The following is a 9,903-nucleotide window of genomic DNA, read 5'->3' as shown; positions in this document are numbered from 1 at the left end:
ACCTGGTCACGTTCACCCCGCGAGACTACCCGGGCCTGGTCACCTGCATCCCGCGAGACTACCTCCTCCTGGTCACGTGCATCCCACGAGATTACCCTGCCCTGGTCACGTGCGTCCCGCGAGACTACCCTGCCCTGGCCACTTGCGTCCCGCGAGATTACCTTGCCCTGGTCACGTTTGTCCCGCGACAGTACCCTGCCATGAAGTATTAGGCAGCACATGCTTGTTGCGGTTTCCTCGTGAGTTTCCCCAAGGCCCCGGGGAGGCGGTCTGGCCGGATCCAGAAACACCGGATGCTTGTCCTGGGTAACACGACGTGTCTGACGCTGGCTCGGCTCCCTGGCAGACGCCGGGCTCCTGGCTGTGTCTTTGGGCTCTGGCTGTGAAGTGCCTGGTTTGCAGACGGCCCTGCGACCACCAGGCCGGCTTGGGTTCCGTCACCCGGACACCCGGGCTCGGCGCAGAGCTGGTGGAGATGGGCACAGGTGGCACTCCCGGGGCTGCCTCCCGGCCCAGCGGTTCCTGGTCCTGGCAGAGCCGTGCCCTGCGGGGTTGGACTTGGTTCCTTCCTGGAAGCTCCGCCTCCGTGTCCCGTCACTCCAACCATAGAATCCGTGATCATAAACGTTCATAGCCGAGAGCAGCCGGAGCAGTTTCCAGTTTCTGCAGCGGGAGGCCTCCCAGCGCGCCCTTGCGCTCGGGGGACCCAGGAGTTGTGTTCACAGTCAGAGCAGAATCGCGAAGGGCCAAGTCTGGGGGATCCAGCCATAGCCTGAGAGGCTCCCCGCCCCCACCCCCACCCGTGGTTCCACGGGGCTCAGTTCCTTCAGCAGTGATGGGGGCAGCGTGCAGACCTGCTGTCAGCAAGGGAGGCTCACCTGGCCCGGCTGTCCAGGGTTTTCACTGTGGTCACTCTTACAGTGTCTGCACAACCGACCCAGTCACTGCAGCGTCACGACAGAGGGAGAGCAGGTGGTCACATAAACCCGTCGTCAGCGTAAACCACGTGGGAAAGCCCTGACAGCAGGGCTCGGCCCCCAGGCGTGCAGAACAGGCCTGCAGTCAGTGCATCTCGAGATCTGTGTCCCCAGGCTGGGGTCCTCCAAGGGGACATGGCGGCTTCCCCGTGTGCGTGCGTGTGTGTGTGTGAGAGAGAGAGAGAGAGACATGATCAAGAAAGAAGAAGCAGAGGAGCGCGGTTCTGCAGGAGGGCTGGTGGCACTTACAGAGGGGCCCGTGGCACACAGCTGCTCTGGAGAAAGCAGCCTGAATCCAGCTTAGTCGCTATATCACAGACCCAGAAATCTGCAGCCCCGGATTTCCCACCGATGGTCGTCAGGACAGAAGAATAAACAGGAAAGGCTTGTGGGAAGGACACCTGTTAGGATGCCAAGCTTCAGTCATTCATGATGGCCTGGGGATCTCAGAAGTCCCTGCGGTTAACCCCTGCAGATTGCATCACAGCCCTTCGCTGCGATGAAAAAGGCCCAGGTTCCCGAAAGGCAGGCAGCAGTAACGAGCGTCGGCCGGCAGGTGGCAGGCTTGCCTCACGGTGAGCTGGCGGGGCGGCGCAGCAGCGTTTTGATTCTGAGCCGTATCTGCCGAGAAATCCCAGCATATCTCACATTGAGCAGGAATTACGAACACGTTATTATTTAATCGTACTATGGCCTGTAGTTGCATGGATAATGTTGTCTAAGTCTGTTCATTCAATTAACTGCAAGAATACAAAAGATACCCCACGTCTGTAGTGAGTGAATTAATCATCCCAACGTTTCTGCACACTACATGCTGTGGAGACCATTCTAAGTCATAGTGGGGGACGTCGTATATTTAAAGACTGACTTTCCCATTAAGATTTTTAATGTATTCTGTCTTCCTATGTGAAGCCCGTCACTAATTCATATTGCAAACTCCTGTCTCATTTAATTAAAACTGTTCAAGTCTTCATCCACTGGAGAAAAAATATTGACATTTACTTTTAACTTTTCATGAAGATTAAGTACTGTCATTTTTACAATATTTAAAATATATTTTATATAATATTAAAAATTAAAGTGGCAAACCCCATATGATAATTATGGTAAGTAGTGGGTTTACGCTCAAAATATCTGCTGAGCCTGGTATAGGAAGAGAACACAGTTCCTCTCTTCCACTTACTTGCTGTACGACAACCTCTGGCTTCACTAGCTGGTGGTTAACAGGCATGGCTCTGCGGCAGCCGGAAGTTGGCAGTGAGAAGGAAAAGGTTCCTGCCTTCAAGGAGCACAAAGCTTGCTACAGAGATGAGACTTACAGAGTCTTAGGTCCCCAGGAGCCTTCTAAAAATCCTAACTATATGACTGCACAGACATCCCCAGCAAAAGACAACATTATCAAAGCACAGGACGGCCGCCAGCTCCCCCTCCAGGTAAGGAACGGCCAACTGGACATCACTAACCCAGTCACTCATCACCAGTTACTCTGCAGCCCAGCTGCACACAGCTGCCCGTCAGCGCAGGTGGTTAACACTGTATTTCAGGAAAAGAAAAAAAAAAGCTTGTGTTTCAGAAAAATTTCACGTGCCTAAGTATCAGAGTTCTTTTTAATAACAGAACCAGAAATCTTTCAGTCTACAAATTCCAGGAGCCTGATAAATGCACTGCGGCATGAATAAAACATCAAGTGGGGTGCACATTTCAAATTTCAGTTAATAAAAATCAGGAGAGAGAATGGACGAGTTACTGAAGGTCGGGGGTACGGAGCTGGACCGTCTGCTGGTGGGAACAGTGGAGGAAGATTTCCTGGTGATGAGGAAGGTGCCTGGGGGGGTGACAAGGGGGGAGTCAGACAGAGACTGTGATCTGGACAAATGTCTCTGGAAACACGCTGTCCTATTCTGCCTGGGCTGCTGTAACAAAATACAGACTTTACTGCTCACGATCTGCAGGCTGGGGAGTCCATGACCTGGCTCCTTGGCTGCAGGCAGCTGCCCCAGGCTGTGTCCTCAGTGGGGGACACAGAGCTCCTCTCCTGCCTCTTCCCATCAGGGCACTGGTCCAGCAGGAGGGCGCGACCCTGGTGACCTGATGACTACTTCCCACCCCTCCTAAGACCATCAGTCACCTTGGGGTGACCTTGGGGGTCAGCCTTCAACATGTGAATTTGGGGAGGTCAGGACTCTCTCCACAGCACACAGAAGGGCTCATCCGGTCTGTGGGATGCCCGTGTCAGTCACCCCTCCGGGCACAGTTGGCACAAACCCAGCAGAACGCACACGGAGTCAGGCTGAGATGGCCCTGCAGGTGATGGGAAATGTGCACACAGTCCAGTGCACACAGTCCAATGCATACACCCCAGGGCACACACACCAGTGCACACACTCGTACACAGTGTCACCACACGTCAGGGAAGGACCAGGATGGGATGGGGTAAACCAAAGGCAACTGCAATGGTAGGAGCACATGGGTTGAGGAAGAGACGCCTCCATGGCGGGCCGGCCCGGGGATGCTGGCAGGACCAGCAGGACTTGGAGACTGATGCTGGCTAACTCAGTACGTGGAGTCAGCTGCTTGGCCATCAGGGACGCCGGGCTGCTGGGAAGGGTTCTCCTTGGGAAATCTTAGGTGTCATTAAGTGAGACAACATCAAACTCACGGGGCCCATGGAATCTACACTCCCCATAGTCAGCCTTGCTCAGCAAGAGGGCCCCAGGGACCAACCTGTACCTGAAGCCCTCGGTGGCACCATCAGCAACACAGCTCGCTGTCAGATAAGCCATCACCACCCCGGGAACTTGGGCCTGAACTTGAGCCGCACCCCTGGCATTTAAACCATCAGGTGGTTTGGGGATAAACCGTGCACGGCTGTGATCAGCCCTGTCCCTGAGCAGGTTACAAACAGGACCCTGAGGGCACTTAGATCAAGGAGGTTGTCGTTACAGGAAAGGTTGAGGTGCAGAGTGCACTCACACAAATGGAGCAGAAACACTGCGCCTTCGGTCCCAGAACACCACTGATGACGAGCTGCGGGCACATGATGAACCGCAGGCGGCTGCGGGCCTCATGGGCTTTGAGGGGCTCAAGGAAACCCAGGGTGACCACAGGACACCGGGAGCCTCCAGAGGCCCGGGCGGGGTAACAGAGCCCAGCTCCAGGAACCACTGGTCACCACCTGTGCTCGGGGACGTGGAGACGAGGGGAGGACCGGGAGGGGAGGACTGAGAGGGTCCCTTGGCCCCAATGCTGGGCTCAACTGGATGCCACCATGAGGGGTTGGGAACCTGGGGGCAGATGAAGGCAAACGACACCACCTTCTTCCATCACCCCCAGCCCTGAGGACAGGGACAGGAGAGGACAGCCCAGGCCCAGGGGAACCAGGAGATCCCAGAAGTTCCCCATCACCCTGTGCTTCTGGCCTCCCACCTCCTGGCCCCCAGGCCCTGCCCGCTGAGAGGAAGTGAGGCCCTGGAGGACCCGGGACGGGGCATTTTCGGGGAAGCTGGGGTAGCAATACTGCCCTCTTAACATGGTTCTTTACAATTAAATGCACTTGTGCGTAGAGCTCACAAACGGGTCTAAAGGCTGGCGGTGCTCGAGTTATGTGACTTCAGTGCTCCTGACCTGCCTGTCACATCACACTTTCAATACTTCAAGTTAGATAACAACTACTATTCATAACAGGAAAGAGAATGAAAAGGACTATACGTGCATTCAGTTATGTATGTGTGACTGAAGCACGAAGCTGTACTCCAGAAACTAACACAGCAGTGTAAAATCTACGTCGATTTAAAAACAAACAAACAAAAACAAAAAATAAGGAAACCTGAGCCAGAATCCTGTAAGAAATAAATCTAATCAACCCTCTCAGCATGCGATCTTGGGAGCCATCCTGGACGGGAGGCCACCAGGGACCTTGCTGTTCCTAAAAGGTCTCAGCAAAGACTTGTTCCTGCATTTCCCCGGCCATCTTCTCTTGAGTCTTCCCATAACATTACGAGAGGAAAGCCAGCAAAACTCAAGAAAAATAAATAGTGTGAGAGTCACTACAAGTGAAAATAAGAGAAAATGGTATGGAGATTCCACAATAAACTAAAAATAGACTTACCATATGACCCATCAATCCCACTCCTGGGCATAGATCCAGAGGGAACTCTAATTTGAAAAGACACATGCACCCCAATGTTCATAGCAGCACATTTACAATTTCCAAGACATGAAAACCACCCAAATGTCCATTGACAGAGGACTAGATAAAGAAGATATGGAATGGAATACTACTCAGCCATAAAAAGGAATAAAATAATGCCATTTGGAGCAACATGGGTGGACCTGGAGATTGTCCTTCTAAGTGAAGTAAGCCAGAAAGAGAAAGAAGAATGCCATATGATATTGCTTACATGTGGACTCTTTAAAAAAAAAAGAGACACAAATGAACTTATTTACAAAACAGAAACAGACTCACAGACATAGAAAACAGACTTGTGGTTACATGGGGGCAAAGGGGGTGGGGAGGGATAAATTGGCAGTTCGAGATTTGCAGATACTATCTACTATATATTAGATAGATAACAAGTTTAGCACAGGAAACTATTCAATATCTTGCAGTAACCTATAATGAAAAAGAATATGAAAACAAATATATGTATGTGTATATATGACTGAAACACTATGCTGTACACCAGAAATTGATACAACATTGTAAACTGACTATCCTACCATAAAAAAAATTAAATGTGAAAAAGAAAAAGAAAAGAAGAGACAGAAAACCAGATTAGGACCTTCAGAACCACAGCCCCCGAGTCCTGGGAGGCACACACGAGAATCTGACAACTCCAAGCCGTCCTGGAGTGGCTTCTCTACGGCCAGCCTGATGTACTCTGCTAGTGCCAGCACCTTCAGGACTGTCCCCGGTTCTCCTCTCGCCTGGTGCCCTGGGGGAGGGGGTCCAACACCAAGGGAATTCCAGGTTGGTAAGTGGCCAAGTGGTGATGGGCAGTTCTGCTCCGAGGAGCATTACTCCTGTGTCTCTTACAGGGAATAAGCAGTAGTGGACTCTTAGTGAAATTAAATGTAATATTCATGTACCAGCCAGAGATTCCTGAAGCCCAGCTGCTTTGCTGGTCCATTTTCTTTAATTAGTACTACAGCCACGGCACACGCTGGGAATTACAAATCACTGACATCAGTCACGTCAAGACAGGACTGCAGAGCCCTCTCCGTTTGCTGCCGTCGCCGCCACCAATGTCACCACACTCCTCAGCAATCCTTAGCTGTGCTTCTCAGCCACCTGACCCTCCACCCAACCCTGGTGGGCAGCAAATCATAATTTGTGTTCAGTGTAAGCCAACTGGCCCATTTCGTTCATAAATACAACCACGACACTCCTCAGATCCTAGGATGGACGATTTTTGAGACACTTTCAGAATTCCTGTCAAGGCAAATGGGAAGGCTCGTCGAAATGAACAGCAGACATGCTGACCTATAACAGGAGAGAGGCCCTCGGTGCTGGAAAAACAGCCACTTAGCAACCTGCATCGGCAAACACGTTCACAAATTCGGCCACACACACACATCCAGGATTTATTCACAAGGCTGCCTTTTGCCAGCTGACCCAAATCAGGGAGCAACGTGCTGATTACAGACCCAAAACACTTCATTCAGAAAGAAAAGTGGAATCAGCATCACATAGACAGAGGCGGAAGTCCAGGTGCTGCTTCCCACTTGCCAAGGGATCGGCAGGCTCTGTGTTTTGCCGTGCCCGCCTCCACGACGCCGCGACGTGTAGATCAGACCCCAGTTTCAGCACAGAATTCCACTACTGGCATTGATTATAAATCTGACTGAAAAACTGCTAAGGAGAAGCAGCTGAGTTTGTGCGCACCTGAAACGCAGGTGTGGTCCAGGCGGAGAGCCGGCTCCCTCGGCCGCGTCAGCCCCTGTGTGGCTGGTCAGTGAAGGAAAACTGTGAAAAGTGTCTTTCAAAGTCATCTTTCATTTCCTTCATTTGTAGTTCTCCACATATAAGTCTCTTACCTCCTTGGTCATGTTTGTTCCCAAGAATTTTATTTTTTTATGTGATTTTAAAAGGCATAGTTTTTTAACTTTTCTGATTTTTCCCTGTTACTGTAAAGAAATGCAGCACGTTTCTGTATGTTAATCTAAGGACCTACTGCAGAGCACAGGGAACTATATTCAGTACCTTGTAATAGCCTATAATGAAAAAGAATATGAAAAGGAAGATATACACATATAACTGGATCACTACACTGTACACCAAAAATTAACACATTGTAAATAAATACTTCAATTAAAAAAAAAAGTAAGTTCCAGCCCCCGAGGCAGCATTTCCTGTGGTGACGATTCACGTATAGGTGACCAGAGTCTCTATGCTCCAGGCTACGGAGCCCCCCTCCCCAAGCAGGGCCTTCCAGGACCCTAGCCCCGCTCGGCAGAGGGGGCGGCCCGAGAGGAAGCCGGACCCCATGTAAAGCAGGGCCCCCTGGTCACCAGCCCCTCAAATCTCCAAATGAGACCAGCTCTTTCCACCTTCTGCGGGGCCAGCGTCTTCTGCCCATTCTAATCCCTAAGTCCCCATCACCCCCGCAAAGGGCTGGGGCCCCCTGGCCTCCACCTTGGCCTCTGCCTGCCCAGCTCGGCCGTACCTCAGGGCTTCCCGCAGCCTCGAGCTCCAGGATCCCCCGTCCCCATGTCCACGTTTCTATCACCCTCATCCATGGGATAAAAACATAAAGTGCAGAAGTTTCTTCCCTTTTCACTTAGTTCTAGTCAATAACCACTGAAAAAGAGGGAGCCGTGGAACCAGCAGCGGGGAAATCACGCCTCCACTTCCTGAGCCCACCTCGGGCCTGCGCACCAGGCAGGGGTGCCGGCCCGCTCCTGCCCGGTCAGCGAGGATGCAGGCACTCCCCTGGGCAGAGCCCCCCGCTTCTGGGCAGCAGCAGAAGTGGGTGCGGGGGCTCCCGGCCAGGTGTCAGGCAAGGCCCTGTCCTGAGGCCACCAAGCTGGAGACCATCTCCCGGCCGGTGTCAGGCACCGCCTCGTCCAGAGAACATCCTGGCACCTCTGGGTGTTTGTTTCCCACGTGCTGACCAGCAGTGTGTTTGTTATTTCGTTGCCCAGGTCACCCAACTTTGACCTTCTCCAGCCCGTGGCGGGAAAGTGGAGGTCCGGCCCTCCCTCCTTCCTGAGGAAACTATAAACGCAAAGAACAGAAGGCCAAGCTGCGTACAAGACAGAACTTCCCCAGGACCCCAGGGAGACACACCTGTGAAGTCAGGTGTTTACAAAGGGTCCCCCCAGCATTCACCCCACCTCCCAGGCAGCCTCTCCAGGGTCCCTCCCTGAACCTTCCCACATCAACGCCCACCCACCTTTCAGGACGGTCCTATGCCTGCGATCCATCCCTTCTCCTGCCAGTACTCCATGTCCCTAAATCCGAGCCACTGTCCCAAATGAAACCCAGAACAGGCAGCTGGCTCAGATGGGGGGCAACCAGGGCTGTGTGGTGACCTCGGAGGGTGGTCCAGGGAGGGCATGACCCCCACACTGGGTGATTGCCCGTGTGAGCTGCAGCTAACTGGTCAGACCACACACATGCACACCCCTCAGGGGATCCACATTAATGCTCAGTCTACACCCAGAACAAGGAAGGGAATGTTTTCTGAACACTGACTCAAGCTTTCCAAGAAGCCTCGCCTCCTTGGCCAGCAAGTCACATGCTGTGGCAAGAAACACTTGCTTCCTTCAAGTCCTCTCCCACCCCCTCCTTCCTTGGCCCCTGGAATGAGGACACAGCCCAGTGTCCCTGTCATCTTCCAGGAGATAGCTGGGTCCTGCAATGCTGTGTTGAGGGCATTTGTGCTGGAGAATCGCACCAGGCCCACCGGGCCACCAAGGAAAGTCCTCTGTGGCTCAGCACAGAAGCCCCCTTACCTCCTGCTTGTCTGGATCCCGCAGACACTCGAATACACGCCCAGGCCTGTTCACACACACAAATGTGGGTAACAGCCCTGGAACCGGCCAACACTGCCCACACATAGATCTCCCTGCCAGAGAAAACCAATGCAGGGGTGACTTGGAGGTCTGGAATAATAGTTTGTTGTTTGTTTTCTTGTTTTATCCATATAACTTACAACCATGTTTCTCATAGTGTGCAGAATCACCTGGAGGGCTGTTTTCTGTCCAGGGAAGAGGGCGCTACCCTGCGAGGCTTGGTGTGATGGTGGGGCTGCAGCCCCTGGACCGCACCATTCAGGAGGTCTGGGTGGGTCAAACATCCTGAGATAGTCTGAAGCAGGTGGCTGGCCGTCACACTCAGCAACAAAGGCTCTCAGCAGACAACATGGCTGGTAGAGCTGGGAGAATTACCTTCATTGCTAACCTGTTTGTCTGCCCTCCCTGGGTGCCAGACTTTTACAGGAAAAAACAAAATCTGTTCTAAGGAGTAACCATTTAATTAGAAGGTTATGATGACTACACTGGGGAAGGAAACCAGGATAGAGAACAACAGTTTGTGGATTAATTAGCAATACAATGCTGAGCTGTGTGCAGCCAGGGACTGATAAACAAGGACCCCAGACTGGCTCACCAATGCTCCCTGACCTCTGCAGCTGAAGGAGATTCACTGGATTGAAGGTCAAATCTGAAGTTTCAGGTACAGGACGCAAAGGAGCATAACCATCCCAAAAATTGTATCTGTTGGGGCTTGGTTGTGATACTTTTTCTGTGCACTAGACTTACAATCCTCATGAAGATTTTTTTTTAATTAATGAGCTTTCAATATTGCACAGGTGTGTAAGTCTATCATTCATTTATTAAGTAAAATCTTACTGAGGACCGAGAGCAAAAACAGACAGGCTGGACAGGCGCCTGGGCGGACACGCTGCCTCAGTGCAGGGGAGGA

Source organism: Camelus bactrianus, chromosome 31, assembly GCF_048773025.1.
Source record: "Camelus bactrianus isolate YW-2024 breed Bactrian camel chromosome 31, ASM4877302v1, whole genome shotgun sequence".
In the NCBI taxonomy this organism is placed as follows: domain Eukaryota; kingdom Metazoa; phylum Chordata; class Mammalia; order Artiodactyla; family Camelidae; genus Camelus; species Camelus bactrianus.
The sequence above is the reverse complement of the archived record's forward strand: the minus strand, read 5'-3'. Positions refer to the sequence as shown.